Source organism: Poromitra crassiceps (assembly GCF_964638095.1).
Source record: "Poromitra crassiceps genome assembly, chromosome: 7".
In the NCBI taxonomy this organism is placed as follows: Eukaryota; Metazoa; Chordata; class Actinopteri; order Beryciformes; family Melamphaidae; genus Poromitra; species Poromitra crassiceps.
The window spans coordinates 4,208,392-4,229,323 of NC_139628.1; the positions used below are offsets into that span (position 1 = coordinate 4,208,392).

At 42.0% G+C, this 20,932-nt stretch overlaps 1 long non-coding RNA gene across 1 annotated transcript; it reads right to left on the minus strand.

Annotated features, from left to right (window-relative positions):
• Nucleotides 1–8,776: 8,776 nt before the first annotated feature.
• On the minus strand, nt 8,777–9,700 carry LOC310779377. The gene is made up of 3 exons (XR_014552838.1): nt 9,585–9,700; nt 9,238–9,456; nt 8,777–8,964 (listed from the first exon to the last, which is right to left on the minus strand). It is a non-coding gene; the product is annotated as an uncharacterized lncRNA (long non-coding RNA).
• Nucleotides 9,701–20,932: the final 11,232 nt, after the last annotated feature.

Here is a 20,932-nt window from a genome sequence, read left to right on the forward strand (position 1 = left end):
TGTTTTGGATGTGATTCATCCTTGGCCAGATAGGGACTTACTAAAACCTTTGCAACCAAAAGAGAGTGGTCGGGCAGTTTACATCTGTCACCCAGTAGAGAGAAACCCTCTACTCCCACTCTCTCAATTAGCTCGTTTGGAGTGAAAACATTAAAGCTAACACAGTTATTTAGTCCATCATGTGGTACAACAATATAATCAACAACTGCTTTTCCCTTACCTGAGATTGAAGTGAAGTTATCCTTACATAGAGGGATTCTTCCGTTGAGTACACAACATTTTACGTCTCTCATGAATTCAATTAATGTTTCCCCATAGTTATTTACTGTGGTATCTATGTTGGATCTAATGGGGATATTATCCACATCCCTTATATAATCCTCAAGTTTACCAATACGGCTATTAAAGTCACCACATAAGAACACGGCATCCACATCAGACAAACTATATAACTGGGTTGTTAAGGACCCAAAAAAGGAGTTGGACCCTGCAGTTCTAGTGGAGCCTTCAGGCGGTAAATAACAGGTGAAAATAACAAAACAGTATCCAGAGGTTATATTTTTAAGTTGTAATGCCAGTATGCCTTCTATTGATTTATCCCTTACCTGAATTTCATATGATACCGACAAATTGTTATTTAATAAGAAACCTACTCCTCCTGATCCTTTTACTGCTTTTACATGTTTAGCTCGGTTATGACCGTACCAGGTATAGGCTTGTAAATCAATAGTTTCGTCATGTTTCAAGTGAGTTTCATTAAGGGAAATGATATCAGGATTATGGTCCAATAAAATCTTTTTCCTCAGCTCGCAGTTGCGGTTGGTCCAGCCATTAATATTCCAGTGAACTAGAGTAAGCTCATTGATAAAAGCAGGTTGGGTGGGTTGGGAACTAAGGTATGAGGGGGACCCATTGTATAAGCTCACTACTAGTGGAACATGTAAGGTGGGGGGTGGGGGAGAGAGGGGATCTACATTAAGGGCGGATGGCTGGGGGGAGGGGGCAGCGAGGAGGATAGGTTTTGTAAGTGAAGTACTGTTTACGCCCCTGCTACGGTGAAAACTGGAAGATTGCATGGATAGTCAATCAGATGGAGGACTACTGATGTGTGCAGTAAGCCCAGACTGCAGGAGGTTTGTGCCCTTCCTGTTAGGGTGAAGGTTATCAGCCTTATAGAGGTCACTCTTTGTCCAGAAGGTGTCAAAGTGACTGATGAAGTTGAAGCCAGTAGCAACACAGAAATTCTGCAGCCACTGGTTAATACCATAGAGGCGACTAAACCTCTCACACCCTTTCCTCAGTGTGGGGATTGGACCGGAGAAAATGCACTGTTTACCCAGACTTTCAATGGTATAGGCAAGAGACTCTAAATCCGTCTGGAGTTTTACTGACTGTCTAAGAATAGTGTCATTTGTGCCTACATGCACAATGACAGTGTGGACAGTGGGGTGACGCTCCAAGATCGGCAAGATGTTTTCCGTGATGTCCGAGGTTTTAGCACCAGAGAAGCAATACGTGATACCCCTCGGTAACTTGACGAACCTAATAATCGAGTCCCCGATTAGGAGGAACTCGGGGTCACTGCAGTTGTCGTTGTACACGGCGAGATTAGACGGTGTATATATATCTATATATATCTAGATATATCTATATATATATAGATATATCTATATCTATATATAGATATAGATATATCTATATCTATATAGGTGCAGGTTGAAAACACTTGTCTTAAAGAATCAGATGGGGTCTCATGTCCGTCAATATGATACACCGCATGTTGGAGAAATTCCCAGGTGGGGAGGCACCGCTTGGTGTAATTGATGTCAAACACAAAGAAAGTCTTGAAACAAACATCTACAGCCTCCATCAAAGAGTCACTGTTTCGATGCCGTGGCCTGAAACATGGCACGTCTGGCACGTTGTCATCTTTTTCCCCATGATGGTGAAATCACTGGGTTGTCTGCATTATCCCCGCTCTGCTCACCTGCTCTGAGTTTTAGTCCACTTCAGGGCATGTCTCGGAGGCACAGCTGTGGTGACTGTGGTAGAAGGTAGATCCATCGCGTTTACACTGGGCAGCAAACAGACAAGAGGAAAAACATTTATTGGAATGCACTTTTTCCCCTCCAATGCTCGTATATTTTCCTGAGTGAAGGCATGAGTAGGAATAAAACACACATTTCTAACTAGAAGAACGACCGCACTGCGGATATATGCCTCCGCCAACAAGTGAGCAGTCGACATCCATGCATGTCCAGACTTGGATGTTTGAGCCAAATGTGAAGAAATTCAGGCGTTACTGAGAGATTGCATCGAGCTTGAAAATGGCGTTCGTGAGGTCACAATGACCTTGACCTTTGGCCACCAAAATGTATTCCGTTCATCCTTGAGTCCACATGGATGTTTGAGCCAAATGTGATGAAATTCAGTCGAGGCGTTCCTGAGATATTGCGTTAACGAGGTAGAAAATGGCATTTGTTAGGTCACAAATTTAATCAGTTCATCCTTGAGTCCAAGTGCATGTTTGAGCCAAATGTGATGAAATTCCTTCAAGGCGTTCTTGAGATATCGCGTTAACGAACATGAGACGGATGTACAGACAACCCGAAACCATAATGCCTCCGGCTCAGCTATCGCCAGCGGAGGCATAAATATGAGTCTGTGTCATCTCATATGTGTGATCTCATATGTGTGATCTCCTGACAAAGAGCCAGGGGTTAGTAGTAGTATTAGTCACAGTGAGAATGAGACTTCACCTGGCCTGGGCGGAGAGGCTACTGTGCTTTTGTGGCTGCTGACATGAGTGAAAGGACAGTCTGGCTTGGTGCACCTTGCATCATGTTCGGATGGACAAAGTGGCATTTATCCCAAAATTTGCAGGTGGGAAAAGTCCTACAGAAAGAAAAACAAGACATAAATATTAATTAATTTTTAAGCAATTTAGCTCCACATTAAATTAAGTCTAATGCCTTGAGTGATTAAAAAAAAAATGCCTTTGTCCTTTTTTTGTTTGTTAAAAAACTCACTTGCACTGCATTGTCGAGTGATGGTACTGGTACAGACACTCATCTCCACTTTTGAACTTGCAGAGCTCCAGAAGCTTCTGTTTCTTCAAAGGTGCACCGCATCGCATCTTCTGGGGAGAAAAGAGGAGAGAATGGAAGAGTGAAGGGATAGGAGGACAGAGATGATCTACAATATAGATGATAGATGATTAGCTAGTGAGGGCATTTATCTGTCTGTCTGTCCCCACATTAGACCAACCACAGCTCACACTGCTACGTGCATGACGTCACAAAAGAGACATTTGACATCAAACAGAACTGAATCCAAAAGGAGGCACAAGCAATGCTCAGCCCACCAAAAATGTTAATGTCTGCAAAAATAACCAAGCAAATATTAAAAGAAGAAATCTATATCTTAGTTTAATGTAGATGCAAAGGAACATGCAATCAGCCTGCCACAAAACGCATCCCAGGAAAAGACCTAAATACCAACCTAAATTTACATGGGAAAAAAATCGCCATGCACGGTGTTTGCATCCCTGTTTGTACTTGCTCAGTTCTTTGTACCATTTAATTTCTCAAGCACATTTAGCAATGTGCCTGTAATATGTGTTACGTTGAAGTAATGCTATGCCTAAGTTATATTGGATTTTAGAAATTCATACACAGATGCTGATTTTGTTGCAATGTTGTTATTTTTTTCTATAGTGAAGTTTTGAGGTAGGCGGTGTTTTCCCCCTCTATAGGCTACATCTGTTGGTCTTTGCTTGGCTGCAGAAGCCCAGAGATTACTCCAGACCTAAGCCCCTTTTACACAGCCTGTGAAAGCCGCAATCACTGTGGCATCGTTACGCCTCGCCTCCTGTCTAAAAGTCACAGGAACGTAATAGAGTGTCATTTTGTTACGCCTTTCGTTCCGCCAGTGGAGGTAGTCATAGCACTGAATCGACATCTGTCTTAAAAAGTCCCCGCGGGAAGACAGATTGAAGCTCAGCTCATTCATTAAAAAAAGAAAAGAGGAAACCACCTCACACAGCAAGGTAAAAGGCATAAGTGAAAGTAAAAAAGTAGCCTATACGATCCACGACTGCAACAGGAGGAATGCTCCGTGCCTACAGTTTATGAGTAAGTAGGTTAGGCTATTCACAATCTGGGACTCTGGGACAGCCGTACCTTTTTTTTAGGCTTCCTGTACAGCGTGAATCTTCCGCCCGGGACTTCTGCCTCCGCGCAGTGCACTTTTGTTGTACCGGTGAATATAAGAGTTCCGTTCCTGAACGCTAGTGACAGAGATGGGCGAAAATACATCATAAAGTATTTTGATACAAATTACAAATACTTGCTCAAAAAATGTATCACAATACAAATACAAAATACCTGTCTGAAAATGTATTTGAGATACAAATACGTATTTTGTATTTTGAAAATACATGAAAATACATTTTATAAAAAGTTATAAAGAGCTGCAACGATTAGTCAATTCATAGATGAATTGCCAAATATTAAATTAATTGCCTATTTTGATGATCTATTAATCATTTAGAGACATTTCTTTAAGGAAAATGCCCTAATTCTCTGATTTCAGCTATTCAAAAGTGAAATTTTCTGGTTTCCTTAGACAGTAAATCCTCTCTTTAGTCCTCTGTCACAGTATGTGTACTCCCTAACACACTGCAGTTCTTCCATTTTAGTTAGGGGTTCAAGCCCTGAAGGGGCTGAAACCCTATTGTTTTTCACCCGGTTTATTATTCTTCTTCTTCTTGTTCATCTGCCCCAACGCAAATTCCCGTGAGTTGGTAAATGGTAGAGACCTGACATTTGGCCCAATGACAGATATTGTTGGCAGGTAGCTGCTCAAAAAAGATTTTTCGAATCGGCCTGAAGGTGGCGCTATAATCGATGGTTTTACGTTAAAGGCCTTAACTTCCATGCCGTTGGTCCGATTTTCAAACTTTTTTTCCCAGATGTTCAGGTGGACCTGCTCTACAAATTTGCCATAAGGACCCTCAATGTCCGCCTGGAAAGTTTTTGAGATATTTGGAAAAGTTTGGAAAACACATTTTTTGCATCTCCTCCTAGACCGTGTGACCGATTTCCACTAGAATCGACAGGAAGCATCTATGGAGCAAGCTCTACAATCCTGAATTTGGAATTTTTGAAATCTACTTTAGTTTCGGAGATATTGATCGTTAAAGTTGAGAGGGGCGTGGCCTCACAGCTAAATTGTCATAACTTCATGACCGATTAAGGAATCTTCACGAAACTTGCAGGAGGTCTTCGGAGACCATCCCAGACCATGCGTGTCAAATTTGGTGCAATTCCACCAAAAGGGGGCGCTATAGCAGCATTCAGTACCTGTACCTTCTAAATTGTTTGATTTTGAAGGGCGGCAGGAAGTGCTGATTCATTGCCATTATGGCCAGCCTTCCTTCTTGTATGACACTTGACACTTCTGAGCTGATTTCAGAAAAGAAAGTGTCATTTGGCCTGTAGGGGGCGCTATTGTTTGCCTATGGGGGGCGCTACAGCAACGTATCTCCGCAACCGTAACTCGTAGAGGCTCAGGGATGGCGGCGTTGGACTCGGGGTGGAAAAGTAGCTTTAGGAGGCCCGTGCGGAATCACCATCGCACCTTCCGTTTCCCATTTATTAGGGGTTCAAGCCCTGAAGGGGCTGAAACCCTATTGTTTTTCACCCGGTTTATTAGGGGTTCAAGCCCTGAAGGGGCTGAAACCCTATTGTTTTTCACCCGGTTTATTATTAGGGGTTCAAGCGCTGAAGGGGCTGAAACCCTATTGTTTTTCACCCGGTTTATTATTATTCCCGTTCTTGTTCATCTGCCCCAACGCAAATTCCCGTGAGTTGGTAAATGGTAGAGACCTCACATTTGGCCCAATGACAGATATTGTTGGCTGGTAGGTGCTCAAAAAAGATTTTTCGAATCGGCCTGAAGGTGGCGCTATAATCAAAGGTTTTACGTTAAAGGCCATAACTTCCATGCCGTTGGTCCGATTTTCAAACTTTTTTTTTCCAGATGTTCAGGTGGACCTGCTCTACAAATTTGCCATAAGGACCCTCAATGTCCGCCTGGAAAGTTTTTGAGATATTTGGAAAAGTTTGGAAAACACATTTTTTGCATCTCCTCCTAGACCGTTGGACCGATTTCCACTAGAATCGACATGAAGCATCTATGGAGCAAGCTCTACAATCCTGAATTTGGAATTTTTGAAATCTACTTTAGTTTCGGAGATATTGATCGTTAAAGTTGTGAGAGGGCGTGGCCTCACAGCTAAATTGTCATAACTTCATGACCGATTAAGGAATCTTCACGAAACTTGCAGGAGGTCTTCGGAGACCATCCTAGACCATGTGTGTCAAATTTTGTGCAATTCGACCAAAAGGGGGCGCCATAAACGCCAGAAATGGGCGTGGCTTAACATAAAAAAGGCTGTAACTCCACACCTGTTTGTCCAATGATCGCGAAACTTGTCAGATATATCAAGGAGGATGTCCTAGTCAGAATCAGAAGCTTTGTCATCTGCGCAAGGCTTGAACCCCGCCCATCGCCGCTTGCGGCTATATTTTTAGTTGTTTTTCAGTAGAACTAATTTCTCCTTCAGCTCAGCTGTTAATCACCTTCTGTGAGGGCTTTTGACTTAAAGGCAGCATTTCTGCATGTTAACCTCAAGTTTTTGGAACTTTGACTATGTTTAGCCATAGATATCTGACATCATAACACAATATATAAATAACTGAAATAGGTAAAAGGCATAGTAGGTCCCCTTTAAACAACTTCACATTCACCACCATGTCAGTAACTTGTCGTCACAGTATTTATTTAACGTGCAAACATATTTATACAAGTGGGGGCGGCTTTAGCTCAGGAGGTAGAGCGGGTCGGCCAATGACGCAAGGGTTGGCGGTTCGATCCCCGCTCCCTCCCAGCTGCTGTTGTTGTGTCCTTGGGCAAGACACTTAACCCTCTTTGCTCCCGATGGTGTGTAGGCACCCTGCGTGGTAGCCTGCCGCCATTGGTGTATGAATGGGTGAATGTAGACTATCTACTGATTGTAAAGCGCTTTGGATAAAAGCGCTATATAAATGCAGGCCATTTACCATTTACCATTTACATTTCAGGAATTGAATGCCCTGATGCACATCCTGTCTAAGGTTGTGAAATTGTGAATCGGTGAGAGGAACGATGAGAAACTGCATCTCAAACAAAAAAGGCCTTCCATGAAATTGGACTCTTGTTCAAATCCTTACATCCTTAAAATGACTTCCTCTCCTTCTGCTTCATAAACAAAATCCAAAACAACCTGGCTATCTAGAACATAATTACTAAAGAACAATCACTCACTGAATACAACTTTCCACTATCAGCAGTGGTAACACCATTCTAGTGTCAAAATCTGCACAGCCATCATTATGCACAGTGAAGCTCAGACATCCTTGTAGCAACAGAAAGACATTTTTGATTTTCATTAGGGTACTTTGGTGTTCAGTTATAGTTTTTCAGTATAAATAATTTCTCCATCTATTCAAATCAGGTTTATGACAGTTAGTTGTTTTTCAGTACAACTAATTTCTCCTATTCAAATCAGGTTTCAGTTTAGTTCAGTTAGGTTTTTTTTCAGTACAACTTATTTCTCAATCTATTCATATCAGGTTTTAGTATAGTTCAGTTAGTTGTTGTTTTCCAGTACAACTTATTTCTTCAGCTATTCACATCAGGTTTCAGTTTAGTTCAGTTAGTTAGTTTTTCAATACAACTTCTTTCTCAATCTATTCTGAATCATATCAGCTTTCAGTTTAGTTCAGTTAGTTGTTTTTCAGTACAACTTATTTCTCTATCTATTCTGAATCATATCAGGTTTCAGCTGAGTTCAGTTAGTTGTTTTTTCAACTTATTTCTCCATCTATTCATATCAGGTTTCAGTTTAGTTCACTTAGTTGTTTTTAGTACAACTAATTTCTCCATCTTTAGTTTAAACCTGTGTCAATGTTTACATGTGTCAATTTGAGAATAAAAAGAAAAATGTATTTTATGTATTTGAAATACACAAAATACAAGATCTGAAAGTATCTTGATACAAATTACATCTCATTTTTCTCTGCCCAGCCAAATACAAATTACAAAATACAAAAAAGTAGTTGAAATACGTATTTCAAATACAAGTATTTCAAATACTGCCCATCTCTGGCTAGTGAATATATTATATACACATTTTGACATTTAGTATTCAAAATAAAAGCGACGCAATGTATGTTTTTAAAAGGCACCGCTGCGCGGAAGTGGAAGTCCCGGCCGGAAGATCCGCGCTGTACAGGAATCCTAAAAAAAAGTTACGGCTGTCCCAGAGTCTATTTACGTGCCGAAAAAGACTCTGGGTTCGCAGATTGGGCTATTTATGCTCAAACAATGTTGACATTAGGCAAAATTAATGGACATAATAATAAGCTTAAAGACCTATTGCCGTTTTTCTCGCAATACCCCCGCAGAACTGCAGTCTGTCTAGCCTGTTGTACAGTATACAGTTTATCAGTGTTTATGGAATGCATCAGTAAGCATTGTGCTCTCATAATAGAGCTGGTAGTCAAATAAACTATTAGAAAGTTAACATAAGTAATAATAAAGTAATGAATAAAAATCTGATTCACTGAAATAGACACGGACACAGAAATAACATTATTGTCCATTTGTGCTGAGGAATAAGACGACTGGGGGAAAAACCTACCAATGGCGTCTCTGGAGGACAGTTTGGGAACACAGGCGGTAGCAGGCTTCCCTTGGGCATTCTCTTTGCGAATGGGCGGGTGGCTTAGGTCGTCCTCCCAGGACCTGATTGTGGCAGCCAGGTCGGCAAACTGGCCTTTCCTGAGTCTGAGTGAGGATGCAGAGTGGGTCACAACTGGTGGGATGGGAGGGCACAGTTCGGAGCTGCAACTGAGGTGCCTGAAACGGTAGTAATATGTTGTCTCAGGCAGTGGTTTGCGAACCCAAAGGGGCGAGACAAAATCTCAAGGCACACCTATATACTGTATCCATGCAAAATAGCCTCTAGTCTATAACGTGTTATCACTCTAAACATTTTTTATGGCAAATACAATTTGACAAACAACTATTACTCATGAGATTGTTATTAACAAAAGAAAATTCAGGAATTAATTTTAAACTTTGTAAAATTACTACATCAAAGCAGTTTTTGTATACTGTAGTTTTACCTACCTGCGGCGTGTTGGCTGTGCGTCCTGCGTGGGCGATGACATTGATGATGCTAGATATAGCGTTTGGAGATGGTGATGGCGTTTGCAGACGCTAGATAGCGTTTGAGAGGGAGATGGCGCCTGGAGACGCTGGATAGCGCTTGGAGATGGGGATGGCGAGCAACGGGAGTCCTATCTTGACCACAGGGTTCCACGATGACGGCTCGTTCGGCAGCCCAAACTGGAAGGGAGAGAACAGGTGAGTGAGTCAGCTGGCCAGGCTAACAGATTACTCACACGCAAGGATTCAGGATCTAGGAGATGACCTCTCCTTTTCTGATGCATTGAGAGCATTGATCCTGTGCTTACTCCAAGGGCTGTTTCCCCCCGTTGTGGTCCCGTCTGTGTCCCTTCGCCCCTCGGGTTTGCTCGGCACCACCAATCCCGAAAAATGCCAGCTGCCGCCAATTACTTCACTCTGCAGCTCGCCCCGACGTGCAACTCGTGCAGGAAGTGATGTCACTCAACTGGAAGTGATGTCATCAGGCACACACACACACACACACACACACACACACACACACACACACACACACACACACACACAGAGGCATAAGACTGATGATGTCAACACTGATGTCATAAGGGGACACACACACACACTGACGATGTCATCAGTGATGTCATAAGAGGGCACATCACATCCAAATGCTTAAGTCCATGTTGTACACAACATATCATTAAACCAAATATCTGTCCATACCATCCCCAAAATATAGGCTAGTCTACATCATCCACACACACACACACACACACGCACGCACGCACGCAACACACACACACACACACACACACACACACACACACACAGACACACGCAGCACACACACACACACACACACACACACACACACAACCAACTTCAACAGCATCACAGCCTGGCAGATCATCAAAGACACAAACCATCCCCACAACAGCCTGTTCTCCCTGCTACCCTCAGGGAGGAGATACAGGGTTCCAAAAACACGCACAAATCGCTTGAGGAACAGTTTCTTCCCGCAGGCCACGAGACTCCTTAATATGCACAAATAGTGCAGTCGTACCGTACCATACTGCAGCTGCTACTATTACGGATGCCTAACGTTTAATTGTAAATTTAAGTGTATGTTTAATAAGGTGCCTAACGTTTAATTGTAAATTTAAGTGTATGTTTAATAAGGTACATGCTATTTGCACATGTATGTATAAAACGTCGAATTTGGAATGTCTGAACACGTCTAACGTATGCACATGACATGTGCACCTATGTGCAATGAATATGCCACTGTCGTATAAGCCACCGACTTGTCTTATTGCTTATAGATGCCTATTTCGTATTGCCTTATTGCTTATTGATGCCTATTTCTTATTGCCTATTACTTATTGCTTGTTGCCTATTTGTACTATGTCGTAAACGGAGTCCACTGCACAAGAATTTCACACGTGGTACTTGTACCATGGAGTGACAATAAAAATCTTGAATCTTGAATCTTGAATCATACCGTATGTCACTGACATGCACTAGCTACAAACACTGCCAGCCAGAATATTTTTAATAACGTAACGTTACCCTTGATGTGGTGATGTGGATAACTTCCTGGCCCATGACCATGCAATTTCCACGCCAAAAAGCATCCATCCCAGGTTTTCCACCAACTCCAACTTTAAATCAAAAAACGGGATTGATAATAATCCTAAAGAGTTTCCTCCTTGCAGTTACGTTCACGTTGTAGCTAGCCAGCCAAATAGGGAAGGCTGGCTTCATTGAACATGATGGTAGCGCTACTTAGCGTTAAATACATTACTTGCAGCTGTTTTTTCCTCCACTAAAACATGTCTTCCCACCTCCTGACTCCTTGGATCAGAAAACAATCCATAACGTTATATGATCAATACCTTGTTTGTATCGTCTAGATCATAAAATCACTGCTAAACATTTAGCGTTAGCAAAGTTGCTAAAGGCTGAGGTTATCTACTCCCCACCCGATTTATTGTCATAGCTAGCTAACGTTAACATCAGCCTCTTGCAATTATAAATTGGCTAATGTTACTCACTTATCTCAAATAACTGCATTCAAGACATCTCGGACTGCTGTAGCATTAGGTAGTCTCCAACTGCAGGGCAGAATCACCATTGTTAACAAAAGTAAAAAAGCTTGTCCACTCGTTTTTTTTAGAGACAAGTCAGTCACTAGCCAAAATTAGCGTTAGCTAGTTAGCTTGCCTTGTTCCTCTCTGATAAACAAAAATCCATTCAATAACGTTAACGCTATGTGTTGCTGTTTTGTTTGTTGTTTTTACCGTGGAGCCAAACCCACAGAGTTCCCATCCACTCCACAACATGCAAACCGGTAACATAAAGTTAAAAACATAGCATTTATGCTATGTAATGCTACACCCATGGCAGTTTCACATAAGCTGTGTTAAGTCGACAGCAGTGCCCGGATCTAGGTTACAGTAGGGAAGGGGTAGCCTACTGGCTAGCTACTGTCAGGCCTCCTGGACATGTAGCAGCCTTGAAGTGTGTTTCTACATCCCGTTACACACAGAATGAAAGCCACTAAATCCCCCATGATGCCATCAGTGAACTGAGCTCATGCTTTTACCACAACTTATTTAAAAAATAATATAAATAGGTATTCATATAACCTACCGTAAAATCCTGCTCACTTCTTAATATGGGAGAGGAGGGAGACAAGCTGCTGCTTCCAGAAAATTCCACTGGACTGAGGGGCCGGCGGGAAAATGAATGGACCAGGACATGGGCCAGAGTAGCCCAACCAGATGTCCAACCGCAAAATACCCCCTTAAAGCCCTCTTACCCAATCATATTGGGCTATGAGCAGCCCAAGAGTGTGTTTATAGTACCACAGCTAGCCCAGAATACTTTACCCATGTGAATAGACCAACTATATGTTTACACAAACAGCCCAGGAGTTTTTACTGTGTGTAACCAAATGTTTGTAATAGTAAAAATACATCGAAATTAGTTTTCCCTTTAATCACTGCAGGCTTTTCTTTGAAACAAAGCCCACTCTCCCCAATTTAGCCAAATGATTGGTTAGTGTTGACTCCATTTTGCATACTCACACCTACTGGTGAACAATTGCTTTCACATCTTGTTCTGAGCACTTTTGCCCATCCTGTTGAAGTTAGAATTGAATTCAGATGTTACAGTCTTCCTGCAAGTAAAAGCAATGTTGTGCCCCCTCAGAGATTTACATGACATAACCCCAGCCTACAGGACGTCGTGCCCTGTAAGAAAATTAGCATTTAGATTATTTGAAAGTTCTCCTCCCATTGTCCTGTGAAGTCTCAGAAATTCACATGACATGACAAGACAACATTGTGTAAATATAGTTCCTGTCTACATTTGCTTGAAACTTATCAGTTATTCATACTGTTGTTTTTTTCCCAGCAGGCACATTTCCTTGATAAATACTTATTATAATCTTTCTTTGGTCTCTTTTCCATGGTTGTCTACATAAGTTGTCTTACACCCAACGTCACCTCATCTCGGGCTCTTTCTGAAAAGTTAAAACCATCATTAGTACGCTTTCATAATGTACAATTTTCCTGGACACAACAACTGCATTCTCTCTTCCTCCCATGGTTCCGTTCCCTGAAACACACACAAAATATGTTAAACACAGCATAGATTTCCCACATTTCATTTATTCCTTAATTTTCTGTGCTCTCATTTTCTCCAGTTCAGCTGAGCTCCTTCTGAAATAAAATAACATAGTATTTTAATTACGTGTGACTTAATCGCGATAGACAATTCATTTTCTCTTCTTCTCAAACTTACAGCAAAGTTAAATATGGATCATCATAAAGCAGTGTAACACATTAACATACTAACAAAGGAATACTAACCCAAAGTGACCTCATCGGACATGAAGTTCACAATGTTGCTCAAATGTATAGCATCCATCTCTGTCTCTAATTTATATGGCAACATACATTGGAAGAATCTGAAATTCAACTCAAAATATGGATAGTGATATTACCATAATTAGACAATTCTGTGTTATTTATTCCCCAAACAAATTTTAATTTTGCTCTCCTCACTCAAACCCTCAAATCTTAACTTCTCAAAGTCTCATGCAATTGTTATTGTTCTCTACCCCCTCCTCTACTTCAAATGGTCTTAACTCTGTTTAGGAAGAGGGGGTGAGAGGCATTGTCACTATGTTAAATAACTCTAAGTCCTTTTAGTTTGAGCCATTCTGTGATGTTATTCTTGAAGGAGCCTGCACATTGTAAGGACACTCCCTTATCCGGTGGTCTTCACTTTTACAACAAGAGCATCCTGTCCTCTTCCCTTGGTTCTTTTGTCTTTGATCAGGCTCAGGCTGCCCTGCTATCACACCCCACCCCCCTCTTCTTCCATAATTGGAGCGGGGGTGGTCTACCTTCCTGTGAAGTCCCTCTCTCATATCTTTTGTTTCAATTTGCTCTGTATTTCTAAATACTCCAGTTATACTTATTTTCTCCTCTCCTGTCAATAATTCTGCACTCTCCTGTTTAATTATTTCTAATTGGCGCATAGCTTGGACTAAGAATTCCTCTCCTTGTCTTTTGGCAATCTGAGCAGCCCATAAATTGTAGGCTATTTCATGTTCCCTCCTAGCTTGGTCATCCTAGGTTTTAAGAGATAATTGTTCTAACACTGCATTTAATTTAGCTTTCTCAAAAGTGCCTATAGCTGGCCACAACCCCTTCGTCCAATAACACCACTCAGTTGTCCTTTCTACTGCCATGATTCCATGCAGATCCATCATTTGTTGGATAGGCAGGATTTCCTTATCTGGATTTCTCAACTCCATTTCTGAAAATTACACAAATAGGTTATTACACAGCAAAGTTTCCTCTAATTCTACTTTATTGTAACAAGTTGCTTATTTACTATACAGTTTCTAATCATGTGCTCTACTTCTAATCAAGTTGAGTAAAATATGTGTAGCTTTACCCTAGTAGTTTCATTCATTCACACAAAGACTACAATTCCCATTGTCCGTTTGAACTACATGCAAAATGGCCGACAGCCATGTGTTTCACAACTCAAACAACTTTTCATGCATTCCCTTATCACATTCACTATGACACAAGACGTACAATTTTCCCAATATATTATAATAGCTGTTACCTACTTGCGAACCAGCACTATTATTATCCGGTGCAATGGCGTACAGTTACCTGACTAAACGCCTTGTAACCTCGCAGAGCAGAAAATTATATTCTCTTAACAGAACCGCCGTAAATCAGCTGCTGGCTTATAAATTAATTCCCTAATTATTAAGCCTCAGCTAAGGATAGAAACTATTGATGGGGTGATAGTCAATTCTAACGCATGGGAATTAACTATATGATATCATTATTCCACCTCATTCCTCGATCTCATATTGAAATCTCTCAATAGTCAATGATTTTCTTTCAAACAAGCCGATTTAACAAACAACCGCGGTAGACAACACAGCCTTATGTAACAGATTCTGCTACTTATTGTTCATCCCAGCAACTGAATAGCACTTACATTTAGAAGCATCTTCCTATTAAATTTGTGCAACCACAATTGGTAAAGCGTCTCTTTTCATTTCAGTAATATGTAATTTCTCCCGAGCGCCACTATCTCAGAGCGGCCAGCTTCAAGCTTACCGTTTCTCACATAAACTCCCCTCAACGTTTTTACCCATACACTTGGATTTGCTAGCTAATTCAGTCACTGTATGACTAACGTACGTTTTATTCCTTATTGATTTATATAGCGCTATTTATTTTCCAACCGGGGGAAATCCGGTGATTTTAACGCTTAATGCTCCCCTTCCTCTAAGGTTTTACTGCGGTCTCATCTTATGAGTCGCCAATGTGACTTTCCCCTTTGTTCCTAAGCACATTAGTCACTGCTACTATTGTACTGAACAAAGGACGTTCCAACAACGAACAGTCTGGGAGACAATTCTCCTTCTTTCCTCTAAGGTTTTACTCTGTTATTTACCTCTGTGGGTACTCTCATCTCTCTCACTAGTAGGCCTACACAATACGCAGCAGAATCTCTGTTACATCAACAATATGGTTAGTTACCGAACTCAGTTACCTTATAATGTTTAAATGATTCCCACCTAGTGGTTCCTTGAGGCTCACAACGCTAATACCTTGCCTCTTAATCAAATTTTACAATAACAACATAGCGGCTTTTTTCCTTCCACGCTATTCTCTATGCTCTTTTAATCCTTCGGTAACCAATCAATTATTGGGCATAATTAACACACAACACACACTTAGACTTTTGCCTTTGTAATAATCAAATTACAACTCACCTTTTGGCTTTTGGCTTCCGTCTGCTCCTCGCCGGCCGGCTCTGCCCGTGTTGTTGTTGATTTTGCGCGCTACACAGGTACCAGTCCGACGTGAAACAAAAGGCCCAAAACACAGGCCCAAAGCCCGCTCAACTAAACCACTATAGTTCCCCCCTCGACCACGGGTTTCGGCAACCAAACTGTGGTGAGAAGTTTCGTTTTAACCTTTAAATAAGTCAATTTACTAGAGAGTAAATTGTAACATAGTTTATTTACAAAAACAAAAGTCCACACACGGATCCGGATCACTGCCTGCTCACACAACTTCCTGGAGATGGCAAATGACCCCTAACAAAGGGTCCTCTACTCCTTTATAACCTTTGGTCTAGGCTCCGCCCAGACACTGTGTCTGCAGTCCACAGCGCCCTCTATCTCCTTGGAGTAGTAATGAACATGGATTCAGATTTATTTATCTACACTCCTCATACCTCGTACGAAACTCCTTCATTTCTCATGCCTCGGACAAAACTCTGTCAGTCCTCACTCCTCGATTAGATTTTGATTTGATTTTGGTGGTCAAAGGTCAAAGTTCAAGGTCACTGTGCCCTCACGAACGCCAAATTCTAGCTCAGAAAAGCTTTGACGGATTTTAGCACATTTGGCACAAACGTCCACTTGTTTAATTGTTGTTGAGTCAGTGACCTTGAACTTTGACCTTTGACCACCAAAATCTAATCAGTACATCCTTGAGTCCAAGTGGATGTTTGAGGCAAATTCAAATAAATTCTGTCAAGGCAGTACTGAGATATCGCATTAACGAGCTAGAAAATGGCGTTCCTGAGGTCACAGTGACCTTGCACTTTGACCACCAAAATGTACATGGTACATGGTACAAGTTTGTGTTGATAGCAGGGACAATGGGATATTATATTCCAAAGGATATGGTACAGTAAGAACATGGTAATTCCATGGAAACAAACAAGGTTTCCTTTTACAGTACAGTCTAAGCCAGCGATCCTCAAAGTCCGTACTCCGGTCCGCATCCGGACCCAGATGCCATCCTATCCGGACCGAGCCCTATTAGTCTAGCAGAATGGGCCCTCAGATTTTGAGATACCCCTACCCGAGGTAGAACAAATGACAACAATGATTTTTCTCATCTTTAGGGTCTCCCATTAATGAAATTGATTGTTGTCAAAAAAAAAAATGGGGGAAAATATGTTTTTTTGGCTTCTTTAGAACTACCCCAATCCCTGAAAAAGAGCCAAATTAGGCCAGTCCGAATAGGGGAAAGGTGACAAAAAAGCCAATAACTTGAGAATGCTCACTCTTTTCCTCATCAGATTTGCTGAGGTATGAACCAGGTGGCTGCCCTACATCACCAAATAGTCAAAAAATGATTTACCTAAAAAGATAATGACTTATAGTCCTGTAAATATAGCTTTAGTTTAGGCGGAAATTGTACTTTGTGGTGATAGGAACATAGGACTCCATCACTTTTCTCTCATTTATCAGAAAAACTGAAATCCCTGAAAAATATACCATTACTGAATTGTCTAGGGTGCTATTGAACACTGACCAGTAGTTGTATGGAGATATCTGGTACAGTTCTATTGCAAATGAGATTTCTTTAGACATAGGCCTACTACCTCTTCACTGAAACAGTCAAATTATTGTATGTTATTCTGAATGGGGAATAAGTGGCATAAAAGCCTATAACTTGGGAATGCTCACTCTTTTCCTCGTCAGATTTGCTGAGGTATGAACCAGGTGGCTGCCCTACATCACCAAATAGTCAAAAAATGATTTACCTAAAAAGATAATGAATTATAGTCCTGTAAACATAATAATAATACATTTTATTTGGTGACACCTTTCAAAACACCCAAGGTCATTGTACAGTGCATAAAAGAGACATGACATTCTAAAATATCACACATAAAAACAAGCATTGCAAACACCAGCATCATTAAAATATGACAAGCGTAGATATAAGAAAAGACAGGAGATACACACGGCAGGCGAATAACAGATTGAGTACTGTATATGATTTAAGGTAGTAGGCCAATTTGAACAGGTGGGTTTTGAGGTGGGATTTGAATGTGGTGATGGAGTCAGATTGTTGGATGTGTGATGGCAACGAGTTCCAGAGTCTGGGTGCAGAGCAGCTGAAGGCCCTAGCACCCATGGTACTGAGGCGAGGGAGGCGGGACAGTCAGGAGGCCAGCTGAGGAAGAGCGTAGGGAGCGGGAAGGGGTGTATTCCTGGAGGAGGTCAGAGAGATGGGTGGGTGCTAGGTTGTGTAGGGCTTTGTAAGTGAGCAGAAGGTTTTTGAAGTCAATCCGGTAGTGAATGGGAAGCCAGTGGAGTTGAATGAGGACAGGGGTGAGGTGGTCAGATGATTTAGTGCGGGTGATGATCCAGGCATTTGGAGTCTGTTGAGCAATTTGGTGGGTAGGCCAGAGAGAAGAGAGCTGCAGTAATTAATCTGGGATGTAACGTGGATCAGGATGAGGACTTTGGTGCTGTGTTGGGACAGGGATGGGCGGAGTCTGGAGATGTTGCGGATGTGGAAGAAAGCAGACCGGGTGATGTTTTTTATGTGGGGTGCAAAGGAAAGGGTGCTGTCCAGAATGACGCGGAGGCTCTTGACTTGGGTGGAGAAGGGAACAGGGAAGCTGTCAATGATGATGTTTGGGGCAGTGGTGTTTTGAGCTTTGGAGAGGATGTTTTTGGAGCCGATGAGCAAGGCCTCGGTTTTACTGGCATTTAACTTCAGGAAGTTCCTGCTCCTCCAGCTCCTGATGTCCTGGAGGCAGGCGGTGAGGGAGGTGGGAGGAAGAGTGGTGGTGGGTTTGGTGGAGATATAGACCTGGGTATCATCGACGTAGCAGTGAAACTGAACACCATAGTGTCGGAGGATTTTACCCAGGGGGAGGAGGTAGGTGATGAATAGGAGTGGACCCAATACTGACCCCTGGGTCAAATGGCAGAACACCCGGACGAGTGGTTCCCTAGTTGGACAAACTGTTGTCTGTCGGGAGGTAGGATGCAAACCAGGAAAGTGCAACACCAGTGATTCCAGTGTTCGCCAGGTGCTCCACAAGTAGTGGGTGGGAGATGGTATCGAAAGCAGTGGAGAGGTCAAGGAGGATGAGGATGGTGAGGATTCCAGAGTCAGAGGAAGTCATTATTTATTTTTAACAGGGCTGTTTCAGTGCTGTGATTAGGGCGGAAATCATATTGAAATGGTTTGTGGAGGTTGTTTGAGTCGAGGTGGGACTGGAGTTGGGCGGCAACCACCCTCTCAAGAGTTTTGGAGATGAAGGGGATGTTGGAGTTGGGACGGTATAGTGTTTGAGGTCAGATGGGTACTGTGGCCTATAAGTTAAGAATGCTCACTCTGATGATCATCATATTTGGAGAGGGAAATACCAGGTGGCTGAACTACATCACCAAATAGTCAGAATGTGGGGAACCCAATAAAATAAAGTTGATCTAAATTACAAGCCTCTAAAACATAGAAATACAAGGTGTAAATATTGGAAGTTTTATTGAAACTGGAACATTCATCCAAACTATAAATCAGTAGTATCTCCTGTCTTGACATGATGGAATAATACAAGTATAATAGTAATCATAATACATTTGTTTTATGGTAGCCCCAAATCTCAGTGCTTCATTTCATTTCATGAACAAAAACAGGAGAACAGACTAGAAAAAAAAACTGCTCATTTGACCAGGTATATGGACACGTGTTTCACAGCCAAAGTCCAAATATCCAAATATGAAATACAGTATCAGCCCTTTGTTGAACGTATTATGACCGTACCAGATTATTGTGCCAGTGTTTGGGAGTCTGGGGGGTGCCATGGCACGAGTCCGATACCTCACGAGTCCGACACCTCACGAGTCCGAAAAAAGAGGCTAACTTCCCCCAGACCCTAACCCAAAACCTAACCTCTCCCACCCCCACGCCTAAACCTAACCTCCCCCAGACCCTAACCCAAAACCTAACCTCTCCCACCCCCACGCCTAAACCTAACCTCCCCCAGACCCTAACCCAAAACCATGAGGTGTCGGACTCGTGAGGTATCGGACTCGTGAGGTATCGGACTAGGGGGCAGTCCCCGTCTGGGGCACATTCACAACCTTATACTCCATGGACTGCAATTGTAAGGCTTGCAAAAGACTGATGCAAACAAACTGTCTAAATATTGCTCAGTCTGTAGGCAGCCTGTCTATCTGGAGACAATCATGTTTAATATATCCTTAGTATCATTGTCCATTTGTCAGATTAAGCTATCACAATGTAAAAAAAAATCCTCTTCTGTGTATCATATTGTAACCTTTTTCCGAAGTATTTGGATGTTTCATTGTTGCTGCGCGTACATAAGATGTGTTTCAGTGAGAGGTCAAGTATATAGATACTAGAATGTCAAATGTCAGGTTCCTCAGATGTTTGGGGACACATTTTGACATTCTGCACAGCAGGTGCCGAACTCCGTACAGGGGAGGCCAACAGAGAGGCACTGGCACTTTCCACTCTTTTAACAGTTTGGATCTTTGCAATACAAGTGAGTAATGTCTCTCACTTCTGTAGGTGCTGGGGGTTTCCTAAATAGGACTGGTTTAATGGCTCCATCTCTGACAATCCATCCCTTGCCGATAGGACTCCATAACAGGGGTTTGGGCATGTGACTGTGACACCATATCGCTGTCTGATACATTGCTCTTTGCACATGTTGTGCAAATGCATCCTCTGTTGGTGGCAAATTTGCAGAGGCTGCATATGTTGTTGATGCAATTATGAACCTCAGTTCATCCAAGTTTGTGCACATCAGTCCATTTTCCTTTTTATTTTTTCCGTAAAGCAGAAGTGCAAATTCTCTTGCGACTGGCAAAGACTCTTCCAAGCTGGCAGAGTCCAAAATGGGCCAGATCTTTGAGCTCACTGAGATGGGTCTTGAGTTTGGTGAATGCTGTTGTCTTTCCTATTCTGTACAAACCACTTGTTGTGTCACAGCCAGTGAGTGCATGACATGCTGGTAGACAGCAAGAGCAATGTATCAGACACTGATATGGTTTCACAGTCACATGCCCAAACCCCTGTTATGGAGTCCTATCATCAAGGGATGGATTGCCAGAGATGGAGCCAACCAGCTCTATTTAGGAAACCCCCCAGCACCTACAGAAGTGAGAGACATTACTAACTTGTATTGCAAAGATCCAAACTGTGGAGAGAGTGGAAAGTGCCAGTGCTTCTCTGTTGGCCTTCCAACATCTTATGCGCAGCAACAATGAAATATCCAAATACTTCGGAAAAAGCTTACAATATGATACACAGAAGAGGAAAGAATGTAACATTGTGATAGCTTA